We start from the raw sequence: 19510 nt of genomic DNA, 5'->3' as shown, positions 1-19510 counted from the left end.
CATTAAGATTTATTTATTTTATGTATATGGTACTCTGCCTGCATGTGCACCTCTGTGCCAGAAGAGGGCACCAGATCTCACTACAGATGGTTGTGAGCCACCATGTGGTTGCTGGGGATTGAACTCAGATCCTCTGGAAGAGCAGCCAATGCTCTTATCGATAACGCTGAGCCATCTCTTCAGTCTGCAAATTTTTTTTTAAATGTTTGTTTATTTTTATCATTTGTTTGGCATTTTGCCTGCATCTATGTCTGTATGAGGGTGTCAGATCCCCTGGACCTGGAGTTACAGACAGTTATGCCAGGTGGGTATTGAGAATTGAACCTGGGTCCTTTCTTAGAGCAGACATCTCTCCAGTCCCCAGGGGCTTTTGTATTACACTTTTCGGGTCATAGTCTGTCACTGAGGGATGTCACTGAGGGTACTCAGTTCAGGAGCTTGGAGCAGAAACTATGGGGGAATATTACTTACCGACTGGCTCTCAGCCTCATGCTCAACTAGGTAGTTTGTTTGCCTGCTTGTTTTTATACAGCCCAGGTCCACCAGCCTAGTGACGGCGCCGCCCAGAGTAGGCTCTCTTTTCTTGTTTTTTTACCTGCGCAGCCATGGCAACCTCAGTTCCAGTTCAAATAATTACTGTACAAGAAAACAGGCCGCTGCTTAGTTCCAGCTGCAAAACTAAGAAGAAAGCAACAAATGGCCTTGTTCTAAAAAAGGCATTGCACGGTGGTGTGGTGGCGGTGGCGGCGGCGGCAGCGGCAGAGGCGGCAGCGGCAGCGGCAGAGGCGGCAGCGGCAGTGGCAGCACACACATTTAATCCCAGCACTCTGGAGGCAGAGGCAGGTGGATCTCTGTGAGTTCGGGGCCAGCCTGGTCTACAGAACGAGTTCCAGGACAGGCTCCAAAGCTACACAGAGAAACCCAGTCTGGGAGGAAAAAATCTTTGTGGGAAAGGAAAGGATTGTTTTGCTGAAGGGACATTGTAGCCATACCATGACTTTGATCTTATATTATTGTGTATTGCAAATGACACATAATAAAGGACAGGAGTCATGGAGGTATGTAATGCTCTTCTTTAGTAAGACATGTAAATTAAATTATGAACCTTGTCATAAGGAAATACTTTGTGTAACAATCAATAAATATGCCTCTGTATGGCTGTTGAGGGGGTGGTTAGTCCATCAGAGAGTCTGGCCTTTCCTGCTGACACATAGGCCTTAAAATTTTATCTTGGAATGCCTTCTTTCTTCAACTAACCCACACTACACGGGCACCCTGACTCTTTAATTTTGTGAATATATATATACATACATATACACACACACACTCACACACACACACACACACACACACACATATATATATATATGTATATATATATATATGATATTAAATCCCAGTAAGTTAAAGAAGTAGGAAGATTTTTCTCCCAATCTGTGGGCCGTGTCTTCACTCCATTGTTTCATTTGTTGCATAAAAGCCTTTTTATTTTATCCAAACCCATTTGTCACTGTGGCTTTTATTCCCAGGACTACTAGAGTTCTTTTTAGAAGGTGTTCGCAAACACTGTGTCTTGAAACATTTTTCCTCTAGTACTTCCGTTGTTTCGGGTCATACATGAAGACCTCTAATCTGTTTTGAATCGGCTTCTTCTGTGGGTGGATATTCATTTTCTCCCATGATCATGTGTTGACAATCCTGTCTTTTCTCCATTGTATGACTTATGGTACCTTTGTCAGAACTGGATGGCTAGGGATTGCTGCTGGAGCTCCATTTTATTCCACATCCCGCTTGGGGAGTGGCCTGCATTGTTCGTGGACGTGGTTACCTGAAATCTGTCTCAGTGCTTGTCTACAAGAAAAGCAGAGCTCTATCCTGAATGATAGTGTCTTCCGCTGAGACCTGAAAAATGGCATGCAAGATTGGGCTCCTCCCTGGGAGGGCTGAATAGATCTGTTTCTATTTCTGAGGTCACCCACTCTACAGGGGTCCTGCAAATCATCCAACAGTTGAGGCAGCAGCAACAACAGAGTACTGTGCCTCTCCTAAGCCCTTGTTGATCACCTTGCCTGAAGAACAAAACAGTACCCTGAAAATGGTGGGACTCCCGCCTAGTCTCATGTCTACTTGACACACAAACTAGAAGTGTCTGAAAGGAGGAACCCTTAGTTGAGAAGATGCCTCCATAGTATCTGCCTACAAGGCATTTTTCTTAACTGATGGAGGAGGGCTCAGCCCACTGTGGGTGGTTCCATCCCTGGACAGGTGGTCCCGGGTTCTCTAAGAAAGCAGGCTGAGCAAGCCTGTAAGCGGCACCCTCCATGGCCTCTGCCTCAGCTCCTGCCTCCAGGTTCCTGCCCTGCCTGACTTCCTTCAGTGATGAACTGTGATGTGGAAGTGTGAGCCAAAACTCTTTCCTCTCCTACTTGCTTTTGGGTCATGGTGTTTCACCACAGCAACAGAAACACTAACTAAGACAGTGGTTAAAAAAAAAAAAAAAAAAAAAAAAAAAAAGCTAGCAACCATGGAGGGTTACAAGCCACTCCTCGCTGACAAGGCCCTGAACTTCCTGGAGCAGCTGGCTCGCGCTGTGCTGACAAAGCCTATGAGGGTCTCTTGAGGACCCTCGCTGGGCTGGAAGTTTGCAGGTCTTGACTGCTGGGCTAGAATGTGGCCTGGTTTAACCCTGAACATCTCCCATACCTTTCCTGTGCATTAATCCAACAGTCTAGTAAGATGACTCAGCAACTGAAGGCGTCTCTGGCCACCGCTGTTTGACTGTCATCCCCGATGATACGTGGCGAAAGTAATGAACCGACTCGCATAAGTTGTCCTGTCTCCTACCCTTGCCACGCCATGTGCTTCTCTGCCTCGATACGTAAATAAATAAATGTAGAAGCAAAGATTCAGGATGTGCGGTCTTTAATCTCGGTGCTTGGGAGGTAGAGGCAGGCAGAGCTCTGTGAGTTCAAGGCCAGCCCAGCCTGGTCTCCATAGCAAGTTCCAGGACAGCCAGGACTACACAAAGAAACCCTGTCTCAGAAAGTTAATTAATTACTTAATTAATAAGATTCAGGTAGTGATGACCATACTAGTTTAGTTCTAATATTGTCTTCTATGCCATTGGTCTGTGTGTGCATGGGTATGCCAGTTCTTGGAGTTTCATTACTCAAAAAGTTCCGTAGTGTAATTTCAGTTAAGGCATTGCACACCATACCGACAGCATTACCTTTCCCTAAGGATTGCTTTAGCTGTTTGGGATCTTCTGTGTTTACAAATACATTTTAGGTTGTTTTTCTCTAGTTCCATGAAGAATGTCCCTGGAAATTTGATGGTGATGTCTTTGAATCTGTGATCACTTCTAGTAATACCACTATTTCACAATATTCATTTACTGTCCAGGAACAGAGGTATTTTCCCATCTTCTTCAACTGTCATCAGGGTTTTAATTTTTTCCATTGCACATGTCTTTCACCTCCTTGGTTGGGTTTATTCCTAAGAGCTTTTTCTTTTAATTTTTGTTTTTGTGTGTAGCAATCCTTTGTTTCTTTCTTCCTTCCTTTCCTTCTTTCCCTCCCTCTCTCTGTCTCTCTGTCTCTCTCTCTCTCTCCCCTGCAAGACAGGGTTTCTCTGTATAACAATCCTGGCTGTCCTGGAACTTGCTGTGTAGACCAGGCTGGCCTTGAACTCACAGAGATCCACCTGCCTCTGCCTCCTGAGTGCTGGAATTAAAGGTGTGTGCCACCACTGCTCAATTTATGAGGAAATTTTAAATGAAGCTATATTCCTGATTTCTTTCTCAATGTCTTCATTATTGGCATTAAAGATAGATGATAGACAGATAGATGATAGATGGATAGATAAGATAGATACTGATTTTGCTGCTGACCAGATGACAGCTGACAATCTGAGTGAGATCCCCAGAACCCACAAGTTGTTCTCTGACACATATATATATATATATATATATATATACACATACACACATATACATGTATACATACATACACATGTATATATACATATATATATGTACTGTAGCACTCTCGCACACACACTTAGTAAATAAACATTTTTAAAGCTACTCATTTTGTATGTTGACTTTATAGCCTGAAAGTGTTTATCAAATATAAAAGTTTTCTGGCTGGGCCGTGGTGATACATGCCTTCAATCCCAGCACTTGGGAGGCAGTCAGGCAGATCTTTATGAGTTCAAGGCCAGCCTGGTCTACACTGTGAGTTCCAGGACAGCCAGGAGTACACAGAGAGATAAACTTAATTAGTTAACTAGCTAATTAATTAAAAAAAGAAAAGAAAAAGAAAGTTTTTGGTATCAGGAGTATATTACTTAATGTCCATGTGTTGTATCGTTTCTATTAACTCTCTGGCTACTTCTATTTTTCTTCCACTATTGTCTATAAGATGTATATATTGTCTATAAGATAGATATATATACATACATACATATATGTATGTATATATACATATACATATGCACATACATACATACATACATACATACATACATACATACATAATTCCAGCACTAATCCAGCACTCAGGGACTCAGGGACTCAGGGGGCAGAGACAGTCAGCTCTGGAATTTTCAGGACAGCAGGACCACAAAGTGAGAACATGTCTCAAGAAAAAAAAAAAGGCATTATCTTGATTCTTTTGTATTTGCCAAAACTTGTTTTATGCCCTAAACTGCCATCTGTCCTCTATTTTGTAGAAAGTTCCATGAGATGCTGAGGAAACTATGTGACCCACAGCTGTGGGTGTCTGTTAATTCCCTTCGGTCTTTGTTGAAGCTTAACTGAGAGACATTCATTTTTAACTCAGTGACTTAGATCTTGGGATGAGGTGTTGAAGTCTCCCACTATGGTTGTGCCCAGCCCTGTCTATCCTTTTACATTTTATGACTTTGGCTGCACCAGCATTTAGTATGTACATATTTACCACCCAGGCCTGTGGCTCAGCTGGGTTTTCACCTTCAGATTCTCAAAGTCACATTCTTAGTCTCCAGAGCAGTTCAGTCTCAAACAAGAGAACCCCACCCCAGATAAGCATCCGATTACAGCATTCCAGAACAAAGGGGTGCACAAATGGATTTCCTCTCCAATGCCGATTTGCCACACTGGAGAAGCCACTGTGATGCAAATCACCCAAGATGTAAGGCTTGCAGATTTGTCCCCTGGCTAGGAAAGCCAGCCTGTGTCACCTTGCTTTGGAGACCTTGGCTTCCCCTGCCTTCCTAGAGCAGAGACCACCCTATTTTCTTCCTGCTGCCTTTCTGATTTTCTCTGCTTCTCATCAGTCCACATGTCTTTCATAATTCCAGACGTTTCTGTCTTTGGAATAAAGTTTGTTTTGTGACTTACACTTTTTTATTTTTCTGACACAGGGTTACTCTGTGTAACTCTGGCTGTTCCAGAACTCCCTCTGTAGACTAGGCTGGCCTCAAACTCACAGAGATCCGCCACCTCTGCCTCCTGAGTGCTGGGATTAAAGGTGTGCACCACCATGCCCTGGCAAATTATAACTTAATTTTTACCTGGTGCCTTCCTGCCTTGTTACTTCTAGCACCTAGACTAGGTCACGTGGTGTGGAAACTTCCTCCCTCCAAATATTAGGGGCAATAAGCTCCCCTTCATTCCCCGAAACTGAGGAGAATTGGAGGCTTTGCCCCTTCAGGACCTCTGTCCTGCTACCTCACGACTCCTGTCTTGTATTCGATATATTTTCTTGGCTGGTTGGTCGTTGGTTGGTTGTTTTTTTCAGACAGGTTTTCTTTAGGTAGCTCTGGCTATCCTGGACCTGGCTCTGTAGACCAAGCTGTGCTTGAACTCACAGAGATCCACCGACCTCTGCCTCCCAGAGTGCTGGGATTAAAGACGTGTGCACCCTTATTATACCTGGCTATTTTCACTATTCTGTGTCTTAAGTTGTTTTTTTCCATCACTACTGACTTACTCTACTTCTTGCTATCTACTCTCTCACCATGCTCTCCTCTGCCTCCCGATTCCCTAGCTCTGGTATTCCAGATACCTCCGTGTGTGTGTGTGTGTGTGTGAGTGTGTGTGTGAGTGTGTGTGTGTGTGTGTGAGTGTGTGTGTGTGTGTGTGAGTGTGTCTGAGACAAGGTTTCTCTGTAGCCCTGGTTGTCCTCGAACTCGCTCTGTAGATGGGCCTCTGCCACTGCCACCACCACCACTACTACCTGGCCTCCTGATAGGCTCTAACAAGCAGGCACAGTTGATCTGATGGAGATGGTGGTGTTTTTGTTCAGAAGAACAACTGTGTACAAGAACACAGTGTGATCGTTCAACTATCCTAGACACTAGGAATGTGTGGAAAAGAAAGTTTAAAATATATGGAGCTGTAATAAATACTATTCTTCAGAAAACTAGTTTCGTTGTTGTGAGGAACACAATAAACTACTGAGCCCGGTGGTGGTGGTGGTGGTGGTGATGCACGCCTTTGATCCCAGCACTAGGGAGGCAGAGGCAGGCAGATCTCTGTGAGTTCCAGGCCAGCCTGGTCTATAAAGTGAGTTCCAGGATGGGCTCCAAAGCTACAAAGGAAACCCTGTCTTGAAAAACAAAAAACAAACAAAAACAAAAAAACAAAAAAACAAAAAAAAAAGAAAGAAAGAAAGAAACTGCAGAGATGGCTGTTCCATGATTAATGGCTTTAGCTGTAGATAAGAGAGAGAAACTATCCAGAAGCATCTGGGAGAGTCCAGAGAAGAGATGGTGTGGGGAGAAAAGGCAGACTGGACATGGCTCTCTGGGGAAAGCACCCGAGAGCTGTGGTGATAGCCAGACGCAAAATACAGTACTCTTTACTCTTAGCATAGGTAGAAATACCTTTTCAACATCAACAAACACTTTAGGGAAAGTAATGAGACTCAACTCAATCTGTGGTGGTTTGAATGCAAATGTCCCCATAGGCTCCTAGGGAGTCGCATTATTTGAAAGGATTAGGAGGTGCGTTCTTGTTGGAGTAGCTGTGGCCTTACTGGAGGAAGAGTGTGTGTGTGTGTGTGTGTGTGTGTGTGTGTGTGTGAGAACTTCTTTCAACAAGGCCACACCTACTTCAACAAGGCCACACCTCCCAACAGCACCACACCCTTTGGGAGCCATTTTCTTTCAAACCACCTTAGACAGGAAGATCGCAAGCTTGTAGTTAGCTTGCAGAGAAACCCTATCTGAAAAAGAACTCACAAATAAATAAAATAAAAACACACAAAAGGGTAATAGACTCAGAAAGACAAATAGAGTGTGTTTTCTCTCAATGTGCAGTATGGGGGGTGGATTCACAAAAGTCAGAGGGTTGTAAAGGAAGAAGATGGGAATTGCAAGGAGAGGAGAGAGGGTGATGGAGGTTGTTATGATCAAAGTATGTGCACGCCTGATCACATTCTGTATAATTAATATCCTATAATAAAATGCTTTAATGGCATCATGATAGATATCTTTTTTTCCCGCCCAATCATATTGGGTGTTCAGGCATCTGCACTGGCCTGCCCTTGGGGTTCTGACAGAATATGTCCTCAGCTGCAGCCACTAAGAGAACCACCTGTGCACATTCACTATGTTCCCTTTTAAAAGGGCCCTGCTTACCTCCCATCTTTCTCTCTCTTTCGGTCTCTCTTCTCTCCCTCTCCCCCTCTCCCCCGCTCCCTCTGTCCCTCTGCTCCTGTGCCCAGTGGCCGCAATCCCCACTTCCCTTATCCCTTAATTAAAAAAAAACCTCTCCGCTTGAACTCTGTTGCATGGCATCTTTCTTGAGCTACTTTTTTTTTTTTTTAAATTACAACACCTGTCTCAAAAAACAAAACAACAACAAAAAAATGCTCTCCTTTCTTTCTGATCAAAGTGTGAACCATCTTTTCAGTTGTTAACGAGAACTTGTTGCTTTTCCAGAGGACCCAGGTTCAGTTCCCAGCACCCACATGATGGCTCACAACCATCCGTAACTCCAGTTCCAGAGGATCCAATACTTTTGACTTCTTTGGTCATCAGGCATGCACAATGTACACACACACACATGCAGATAAAATAAATCAATCTAAAAACATTTTTTAAAAGTGTGATCACCTGGTTCCTGGAACTGCCAAAGTAGAAGGAAGTTAGTCCCCTGGCACCGTAGAGTATTCGCCCAGAGTTTTTATATAGAAAGGAAAATATTTTCTCCTATAAACCGGGTATTATTTTAGGTCCCTGTTTCTATCGCTGTGACAAGCACCATGACCAAAGAGCAAGCTGGAGAGAAAAGAGTCTATTTGCCTTACACTTCCGTTCATCACCAAAGGAAGTCAGGACAGGAACTCAAACGCGGTAGGACCCTGGAGGCAGGAGCTGATGCAGAGATCATGGAGGGGAGCTGCTTATTGCCTTGAGTCCCCTGTGTTGCTCAGCAACCTCCTTATAGAACCCAGAACCACCAGCCCAGATTGACCCCACCCACAATTGGCTGGGCCCGCCCCCAATTGATTACTAATTAAGAAAATGCCTTACAGCTGGATCTCACTAAGGCGTTTTTCTCAGCTGAGGCTCTTTTCTCTCTGATGACTCTAGTTGGTGTCAAGTTGACATGAAACCAGCCATCTCCCAGCCATCTTAATTTGTTTAGTTTAAGATGTTTCAAGCAGTGTTTTGTAAAAAGTGTCAAGTGTCTACAAAAGTGGATAAGTTAGTACAAAAAAATCTCATGCATCACCCAGCAGCTTCCTCTAATTTCTTTGATGCTCTTACCTCTTAGGACTTCCTCTCCCGCCACTGGTGCATCACATTTTTTTTTAAATTTAATTTATTTTTAAATGTCATGTACATGGGTGTTTTGCTTGCATGCATGCCTTCATACCACATGCTGTTTGGTGCCCTCCAAGGCCAGAAGAGGATACCGGATCCCCTGGAACTGGAGTTACAAACAGTTGCAAGCCTCCATGTGGGTGCTGGGAATTGGATCTGTGTCCTCTGGAAAGGCAGCCAGTGCTCTTAACTGCTGAGCCATCTCTCCAGCCCCTATAATTTCTTCTGTGAAAATTTCAGCACATTTGTCTAAAAGACAGAGATTCCTTAAAATGATTGCTTCCAGATGAACAAATCTAGTTATCTAGTAAACAGTTGGCCACATCACTAACATTCTGGCCTGAAGACTCTGCTTTGAGAGGATGTTGTCTTCACATGGATGGCTTCGGAGCCTTTGACAGTAGATGAAAAAGCACAGTGTGGCAGTCTGAACATAACTGGCCCCATAATCCCATAGGGTGTGGCACTATTAGGAGTTGTGGCTTTGTGGGAATGGATATTGTGAACAGATGTTTCTTTGGGCCACCAACTCTCTCTCTCTCTCTCTCTCTCTCTCTCTCTCACACACACACACACACACAAGACACTATAAATAATGAAAGTTCGGCTGCTAGCTTAAGCTTGTTTTTACAACTTAAATTAATCCATTTCTATTAATTTACTTTCTGCCTTGAGGCTTCATTACCTCATCTTGGTATTGCCCATCTATCTGCTGCTTCTCCATCTGGCTGGTGACTCCGCCTTCTTCCTGGGATTCTCTCTGCCCCAGATGTCCTGCCCAGCTATTGGATGTTTGGCTTTTTATCAAACCAATCACAGTGGCATATCTTCATACAGCGTAAAGGAATATCCCACATCAGGGAATGGCCTTATTGGAGGAGGTGTGCCACTGCAGGGGCGGGCTTTGAAGTGTCCTGTGCTCAGGATGCTGCCCAGTGGCCCACTTGGCTTCCTGTTGCCTTCTGACGAAGATGTAGGCAGCATTCCATCTGCCTGCATGCTGTCATGCTCTGTGCCATGATGATAATGGACAGGAACCTCTGGAATTGAGCCCTGTAATTAAATGCTTTCCTTTATAAGAGTTGCCCTAGTCATGGTGCCTCTTCTCAGCAATAGAAACCCTAGGGACACCCAGGGAAAGTGTTTACCTTCGTTGAAAACAGCACTGTTACAAAGCAACGGTTTAGGTCAAGTAAGTTGTGGGACATAGGATAAATGATTGTGGGATGGAAAATATGATGGACATTGTTCCCATTTCCCAGACTCCATTCCTCATGTTGTCTTTCTTTGGGACAACCACTCTCGGCTCCAAACTCATTTGCTAGCTGTCAGCTGTGATTTGTGGCTGGTCATGCATCTTGGTTGTAGCTGAGGCCCAAAGGCATGCTTCCTAGGGCTTCTGGAAAAGCTTGCCTATTCCTCAGAAACTGCTTTCATCTCCCTGGGCAATATACTGTGACAGAACTATTGTAGACAATGTTCCAAGAATATAACACATTGAAACTATTGTAGCTATTTTGTGAGAGAATTTAAAAACAATCCAAAAGTCTTGGAGTAGAAACTAAGGATGAGACCAAATGAGTAGTGAGAGATAGTGAGAACCTTTTTTGTGCTGTGATACGTTATTTCTACGCCTCTTAAAGCAAGCCCTCGCTCTGAACTTTTGAGCAACCCCGAGCCAAATTTGCCTTGGTTAAAGTCATAAGTCATTTCTTTCTTTCTTTCTTTCTTTCTTTCTTTCTTTCTTTTTTTTTTTTTTTTTTTTTTTTTTTTTTTTTTTTTTTTTTGAGACAGGATTTCTCTGTATAGCTTTGGAGTCTGACCTGAAACTTGCATTGTAGACCAGTCTGGCCTCGAACTCACAGAGATATGCCTGCCTCTGCCTCCCGTGTGCCACCACTGCCTGGCAGTTAAATTATTTTCTACAAGTGAAAAACAACTACATGATATTCCCCCAATTAAGTAGGTTTCCATGGCCCTTAGCAAATCAATCAATCAATCAATCAATTAATCAGTCTATCACATACTTTTTGACAGTTTTCCATAAAAACATCATTTCTTCAGGGGTCTGTCGTGTTGTGAGAGCTATTCTGATGTTTAAAGATATGAAAAGATGTGGGAGTCAGGTTCTGTAAAAGGGAGTACGTAGTGTGCTGTGTGTAAAATCCACTTTGATTCTGGGATAGGCAGTCGGAATAGTTTTTAAAGGGGGGGTATTTATTTAATGGAATGTTGAGGGAGGGAAGGTAGCCTGTGTTGATGAAAGGCTTAAACAGATGATGGAGAATTTAGCATATTGCCTTCAGGGTGGTGTTGAAGATGTGGGCTAGCTTTGCTTGTACGTGGGTTTTATTTGACATTAGCAAATCAAGCGTCTTCCTTGCTATCTAGATTCCAAAGTAATGTGAGTAGTCATCGCATGGGCCAGGAGTGTTTCTAGTGAGGAAGGAACGCTCTGAAGGAAAGATAAAAATATCCCAGGAAGGAGGAGGCGATCCTGGCAACAGGCATACAGAGCCCCCTGCTGGAAAGACTAGCAAAGGCCAACACAGACAGTGCAGAAACCCAAAAATAGATGCAGTCGGCACAGGAGGGAGGAAGTTACAGGTGGAAGTTTTAGGGAAGTTTGCATTTATCATTAAGTTGGCAGGAGGAAAAGCTGAGAGCTACCAGGGTTGGAGGGTCGGGCATGCGCCAAAGACATCTCCGGGAAGCAAAGAACGAGTGTGCAGGTGAAGGTAGCGGCCAATCACAAACCAGAGGTCCAAGTGTCGGGTGGCAGAGCAGCGGTCCTCAGCTTTCCTAATGCTGAGACCCTCTAACACAGCTCCTCATGGCTGTGCGGACCCCACACATGAAGTTATTTTCCTTGCTACTTCATAACTGTAATCTTGCTACTGTTACGATTCGTATTGTAAACACCTGACATGCAGATGGCCTTAGGCGACCCCTGTGAAAGGGTCGATCCACACCCCACCTGGATACCCTACCCCTCCCCACCCTGAAAGGGGTCGCAACCCATAGGTTGAGAACTACTGCTGGCAGAGGCTAAACGGGTCCGTCAGTTGTGAGAGTAGCACAGGAATTCCAAGGGACAAGCTTTACTAACACTTTCTCCAAGATCTCGGAGGAACTTTTCAAATGTTTCAAAACAAATTCAAACTTGTAGAGAAGTTCTTGGCTAGGAACCCCCTGCCATATTTATGTAAAGATCAAGAGATTTGGCTTCGTGACTACTATGGAATCTCGGGGATGTTACTATTTGAAATCAGCTCCTGCTACCTCAACAGATCTCAGGCACTCTGTTTTTGCTATAGGCAAGGATAATGGGTTCAAGGGTTACTTCAGTTGCGACTATAATAAACTGCCTAGACATAATAGAAACTTAATCCATGTTTGGAAGCAAATGAATGAATCATTAAATCAGTCTGAGAGTAGGCCTATAATTTGGGAGGTCTCAGAAGAGTAATTCACTTATATATTCATCCACTTTTCCCTTGTAATTATTATGTCTTCTGCCATAGGGGTTTGAGAAAGCTTGTGATAAAAAATGCACCCAAATAGAAAATATAAATAATAAATAAAGCCAGCATCATGGCAAACACAGCACCTAATTATCTAAGCTCAGCTACAAATCTGTACTGGATTGTCTACCGAAAGAAATGAAAGCCAAGTATGATTATCTTGACTTACAAAGACAAATGATTCTGGTTTCTTACATTTTATAGGAAATTAAGATAGAGTTCTGATCTGCTGTTTTATTCTCGGAGCATTATGGGGATGTGGTAAACAGAGCCCTAGAAACTATTGTACAGCGTTAGATATTTCCCCCAGCTACGAGCCGTAGTATGAACCTCTAGAATGACCTGCATAGCATAGCTCACTGAAAGCAATTTTATTAGACATGAAGGAAATACTGCTCAGTTGGAAATTCTCTCAATGTGAATGAAATCAAAGGACGCATCTACAAAATCCAGGGAAACACACAGGCCCCCAACAGTCCTGTGTTGGCATTACTTCCTCGAACCAGACATTTAAAATGGGTGGAGAACACATCCTTGGCTTTATATTCACCATTAAGGCCTGCAGCATGGCTGTTCTATAATGTTGCTAGGTGGTAACATGTGCTTTAGTTATCGAGTGAAATTTCCTCTATTAGTTTTTATGGTAAAGTGAGGCAGGCATCTGACCAAAATCACGTTCTGGATGGATAACCAGCTGAAACGTCCTGAGTTTAAGTGTCAGTGTTATTATTATGAGCGTTTGTGGCCGTTGGGGTTTATGGGGTTAGTTCATGTTTAGCATCGCTCATGCACCCGCAGTTAGACAGTGGATGGGCTGGAGCCACTCAAACTGGGCACAGCCTCCCATGCCTCCTGACACAAATAGGCTTCTCTCCCTCCTCCCCACTTCTCCAGCCCTCCTCACCACCACCTACAACTGTCTTGCCCGAAAGTGAAAATTAAATATAGTGTTTGGGCCATTAGACATTTTGGGGTTAATTCATTATAGCTGCTAGCCAACCTTAACTAACACACCTAGAAAAATACCTTGCTTTCTCCTACAGACCTCAGGCATCTTTAAGATACACTACATATGAGAGATGAAAAGTTAAAAATACAACAGTAAGATTAACGTGTGTGTGTGTGTGTGTGTGTGTGTGTGAGCACATGCAAAAAATAAATAGTTTGGGATAGTCTAAAGTGCAATTATAAGTCTTCTGCTTCCCTCATTGCCCAATTGGTAGCTAGCTCTGCACCTACTACACTTATTTTTAGCCATTTCTATCTTGATTTTCTTGTTGTTGCTACATAATATCTTCTATTTAAAGTTATCTTAAAATTTATTTAATCTAGTGGCTTCCAACACTGAGTGATGAATGGTTGCCAAGGCGTCTCTAACCTAGTGTTTGTTCAGGTTATTGTAGCAAACAAGTATGGACAGGGTGGTTTAGACAGGAACCATTTAATTCTTAGAGTTCTGGAACCTGAACATCCAAGATGAAGGTGCTGGAAGATTCATTTCGGCGTCCGCTGGGGGCTTGCTTCCTGGTTCACAGACTGTCATTGTCTCTGTGTGGTCTGATGGTGGAAACAGAGTCGGCAGCGTTTGGAGTCCTTTCATAAGGGCACTAATACCGCTCAACTGTGCTCATCAACTAACCACTTCTCAGGGGCCCCATCTAACTCCGTCCCACTGAGGCTTAGGGGCCAACATAGGAATTTTAGTGACACAGGCGTAGATCTTCAACCCACTGTCCTAAGAATGTACTAGGCAGAGGAAACAAGGTCGTGTCAGAGAGCTGTCACACTTCGTAATTACAGGAAGGAGAAGAGTTTGACGTGGTGGGGCAAACAAAACCTGTCCTCAAATCTGTGTGAATTTTCACTTTGCACTTTCTTTGCAAGGCTAGGACATTTCTCAGATAGAGTGATGCTTCGTCAAGCATTTGCCATGGGTTCATCTCTAGAAATATTTTCAGGTGTCCCTGAGACAAGGAGTAGAGAAGAAGCTGATGGGAGCTGTCAGTCTGTAAATGTGTTTCTCTTATTGGTTAATGAATAAAGCACCATTGGCCAATAGGAAGCAAGATAGGTGGGACTAGGAGACAAGGAGAATTCTGGGAGATGTAGTAGGAAATTCAAGATGTAGGTACTTGAGAGAGGAGTCCAGCCCCTCTCTCCAGTAAGAGAAGACCATGTGGAAACACTTAGATTGATAGAAATGGCTAGCCAATAAGAAACGCTAGTAACGGGCCAACAGGCTTTATATTTAATATGGCATCTCTGTGTGTTCTTTGGGGCCGACATAGCGGTGGGACCATGCTGTGGGAAAACTGCTCTTAACAGGAAGCAGTAGTGTTAAATACCTTGTCTCTCTTGGAAACTGTCAGATACTTTATAGACACAATTCTTTCCCTTTCTGCAGTGACCCAGACAGGATGGGTTGTGAAAGAACAAAGTCTGGTAACTTGGTAGCCTGCTGTTTCAGTTTCTTTTGCTATTGCTGTGGTAACCCACACCAGGGAAAAGCTATTGAGGAAGGAAGGGCTTATTCTGGGTCACTGTCCTATATCCATCATCGTGGGGAAGTCACAGGATCTTGGTCACATTGCATTTGTATCCAGGAAATGGAGAAGGATGTAAGAGTATACTCAGTGGCTTTTTCCTTTCTTCGAAGTGAGGGGGCAGGTGCCGCCCGCTTTTAGTCTTGGTCTTCCTAACTCCATTAATATGATCAGCGTATTCACCAAGGTACACCCAAGACTCCAAATAATCCCTTAGAGGTGTGCTGGAGGCTTAGCTCCCAAGTGGTTCCAGGTCCCATCAAGTTGACAGCCAAAAGATCATGTTGCCTAAGGTCTCAGAGAAGCAATATGTCATCTTCACACACCACTACATTTGATGGCCGATGCTGATTAACCTTTTGTCTGCAAAAACTAAGATTCAATTTGTGAGCTAGTTAAGGTCAAACCACGCTCTCTGTGGAGATGATTTGGGTGAGCAAAGTGTCTTGCACATCTAATTTTGTAAACAGATCCTAAGTTGCCAGTTAAGTGGTCCCAACTGAGGTAGCAGCTCTTGCTCCAATCCATGGGGTAGGGCATCAAATGACAGAGTGCATTTGCTTCTGGGTTCCTGGAAGTCATGATCGGAACCACATTGAAATCATATTTGGATTGTTGTCAGCTTACCACAGTATTGGCCTGAAACCCAAAAGTGAGTAAAATAGTCAGTCTCAAATATCAGGTTGGATTAGTAGGAAATAACTTCATATATAATTCACCAGAGTCTTTGACAAAGTAGTCCAAATTTTGTGTTATTTTGGAAATAATCATTTTAACACTGTGTAACCATCTGGTATTAGTCCTGAGAAGATTGTAGTCCTTGTAGGGACAGACAGTTCCTGTATATATAAAAAGAAAGCTTTTTTTTTTTTGTTCTCTGCATAATGTCCAAGCAGATTTTTGTGTCCATTCATGTCACTGAGCTGGTGACGTCATCTAAAACCCGATGACACCACCTAAAACCCACCCCTGCAAGTTCTTCAGTTAACCCTTCCTCCTGTTAATATTTCCACCATTGAGTTTTTTCAGACATAAATAAAGACAGAAACTCCTATTTGGTGGTGACAATTCTCACGAATCCTTTACTGACATGGCTACACCAAGAGAATCTGTCTTATACTGGATGTGCTACCACCGCTCAACAGACAGGTAATGTTTTCACACTAAGAAAAAAAAATCCCATTGTTACTTCATCTTGGACTTTAGATAAAATTTGATGAATTCCAAATTCATCAGTTGTATAGGCTGAATGGGATTATATACATTATAAATGTAAAGGAAGAAGATGGGAATGTACCAGAACATCTTTATTTAAAGTGACTTCTACCAGAATACCAGTTGGGAACCTCATTTAAAACAGAAATAGATGTTAGGAGTGGTGTTGTACACATCCAGGCCCAGAACTTGGAAGGCAGAGGCAGGTAGCGCTATATGAGTTCCAGGCCAGCCCCGTCTACAAAGTGATGTCTAGGTCAACCAGAGCAACAAAGTGAGGCCGTGCCTCTAAATAAAATGTATAAACAAGTAAGTAAATAGAAATTAACTGGGTGTGGGTGCACATCTGTAATTCTAGCACTAAAGAGGAGGCTGACAGCAGCCTGGGTACACAGTGAGTTTAAGGTTAGCCTGGGCTACATAAGGTTAGCCTAGGCTACACAGTGAGTTTAAGGTTAGCTTGGGCTACATAAGGTTAGCCTGGGCTACACAGTGAGTTTAAGGTTAGCCTGGGCTACACAGTGAGTTTAAGGTTAGCCTGGGCTACATAGTGAGTTTAAGGTTAGCCTGGGCTACACAGTGAGTTTAAGGTTAGCCTGGGCTACACAGTGAGATCCTGCCTCTTAAAAGCAAGTATTTCTGTGCTCAGTTTGGCATCACATATACTAAAATTGGAATGATACAGAGATTAGCATGGCCCCTGTGCAAAGCTGGCATGCAAATTCATGAAGCATTCCACATTTTTTAATTTTAAGAAAGTAGATACTCATTTCTAGTTTTAGCTGGTTTAAAGACGTGTACCACTGTCTTTGGGTAAGCATTCTTGTTTTTTTTTTTTTCATTCCTCTCTTTTCCTTCTCTCCCCCTCCCTCTGACAAACCCTATCATCCTTTTCAAAGACAGTCTCAGTATGTATACCCCAGCTGGTCTCACTGCTTGGCCCAGTCTAGCCTCAAGCTTGTAATTCTCCTGCTTCAGTCTCCTGACTAATAGAATTAAATGTCTGTGCCGTCACCTGAGAAAATCTAAAATATAGCAACACACACACACACACACACACACACACACACACACACTTTCCAGTAGCTAGGGCTCCATTCAAATCAATTAAGTCTTAAATCAGAATTTCTGGTGTGAGAGTCTGTCCACATTTTTTTTTTTTTTTTTTGGGTTGGTTTGTTTGTTTAATCTCAGCAGGACAAGGTGACATAAACCTTTAATCCCAGTACCTGGAGGCAGGGGCAGGTAGTTCTCTGTGGGTTCAAGACCAGACCAGCCTACATCTCAGAACCATGTCTGCCTACATGCCAGCATGCTTTCCTTGTAAGAGCTGCTGTGGTCATGGTGTTTCTTTACAGCAACAGAAACCTAAGGCACTAATACAAACCATTGTATGAACCTAGCTCCTAAAGAGCTACTAAGACGGTACCTTCTTTAAGAACAGAGATGGGTGGAGGTGGGGCTGCTGGTGATGCGGCTCGGTGGTTAAGAGCACTTGTTCTTAGAGAAGATCCTGGTTTGATTCCCATCACCCACACGATGGTTCCTATCTGTCCACAACACCAGTTCCAGGGTGCACATGATACCCAGACATGCATTGCAGTAAAATACTCATACACATAAAGAAAATAAATCTAAAAAAAAAAAAAATTAGAAGTCATCTTTTAAAACAGAAGAAGAAGGAGCCGGCCGTTGGTGTCCTACACCTTTAATCCCAGCACTCAGGAGGCAGAGGCAGGCGGATCTCTGTCAGTTCCAGGCCAGCCTGGTCTACAGAGCTAGTTCCAAGACAGGCTCCAAAGCAATACAGAGAAACTCTGTGAAGAAGGAGAAGGAGAAGAGAAATGGGGGCTGGGGAAATGGCTAAGCAGCGAAGAGCACTTGCTGCTCTTTAAGAGAATCCAGGTTTCATTCCCAGCACCCACACGGCAGCTTGCAACTGTTAACTACAATTCTAGGAGATCCATTCGTCTCTTCTGGGCTCCTCAGGTATCAGACACACTGGTGGTATACAGACATACATGCAGGCGATATACACGTTAAAACAACAAACAAACCACAACAACAAACACAGATGGAGAGGGGCTGGTGGGATGGTTCAGTGGGCAGAACACATGCAACCAGGCTGGACAGTCTGAGTTTGATCCTCAGAGCCCATGTGTTCCGAGGAGAGACCTGCCTCTCCACGAATTTCCTCCTTTCCAATATGCACGTACACAAAACAAATTAATACGAATTTTAAAAAAGAGACAGTCTGTACCCTGCCCCCAACTCCATCAATGAGGCTCCGTCCAGACATAAACAGTTGAATTACGTCATTGCCGCCGCACACCCAGCTAGCTTCTCTGTCTCTGCGGAGACCTTCTGAGGTGCTAATTGCAGTTGGGAATTAATCATTATTCCAACTTAGCCAGAGGCTTATTTTCTCCTCAAGCTTCTCATTATTAAGTTTGCCTGAATTGGTTAGTCGAAGACACAATCAGTGTAAATAGTCCTTCACCAATACACTATTAAACACTCGGGGAGGTTTTTACTATGCAGCCCTGCACGCGAATTTATTCCTGCAAAAATCAGTTAACTGCTTATTGTAAAATTCCATTTTTTGTTTCTTTGTTCTAGCCTACTTTGATGATCTTGGGAGTTTTAGCAAGCTGTCATTTCCCTTCCGTGCCCCGAACCCTAATGCAAAAACCGTGAAGAGTTCCATCCTTTCCAGAAAGTTGCCTATCTCAGAAGAGAGTGTCAGTAAGAATTTGGTGTGAACGCCCTCCTCCGCCTCCTTGTACATTAGTAAAAGCATTAAAATCGTTTCACCAGAGTGAAAAAATTCAGCAAACCAGTTATTAGTCTATTACCGTGAGGATGCATCATTCTGGTTCCTAGAAGCTGGAAATGAAGTAAAAGTGTCTCTCCCATCATAGCTAGAGGAAGATGCTCCTACCTTTGAATTGGAGCCAGTGGGACTCAGCTGGGGAGAGCAGGGAGGTTGAGTCTCACTCACGAAGAGAGGGCAGGAGGGCTTGGCCCTGTGGGTGGATCAGGTGCTGGGATGCTGAGAACCCCCCAACCCCCCAAGGTGGATAGGTGCCTGGGATGCTGACAGACCGAACCCCCTCCCCGCCGTGGATCTGCGGATGCTGGGAGCCCCCACTGGGTGGGTCTGGTGCTGGGATGTTAGGCTGGTTGGACCTGCGGGTGTCACAGTTGCTATCCTTGAGCATTTAGTAGGCACTTGTCTGGACCTGAGGCTGCAAACGAGCGCGAACCAGGATACAGACCGGAACTGTGTGACTAAGCACACGCTGGCTTCTTTTTTCAAACAAGTAAAATCCCCAAAGAGATACTCTGAAATCTGGGCAAGGATCTAGTTAGAGTTGAGGTGTGGTGATCCCTAACCCTGTAATTGGGATTGCA

At 43.7% G+C, this 19510-nt stretch overlaps 1 non-coding gene across 1 annotated transcript; it reads left to right on the top strand.

Moving 5' to 3' along the window:
• The first annotated feature begins 16737 nt into the window (after positions 1-16737).
• LOC127215857 (U6 spliceosomal RNA) lies at positions 16738-16841 on the top strand. The gene has a single exon (XR_007833977.1). It is a non-coding gene; the product is annotated as a U6 spliceosomal RNA (small nuclear RNA).
• The last annotated feature ends 2669 nt before the right edge of the window (positions 16842-19510 follow it).

This window comes from Phodopus roborovskii, unplaced genomic scaffold, assembly GCF_943737965.1.
Source record: "Phodopus roborovskii unplaced genomic scaffold, PHOROB, whole genome shotgun sequence".
NCBI lineage: Eukaryota > Metazoa > Chordata > Mammalia > Rodentia > Cricetidae > Phodopus > Phodopus roborovskii.
The sequence above is the reverse complement of the archived record's forward strand: the minus strand, read 5'-3'. Positions and strand labels throughout refer to the sequence as shown.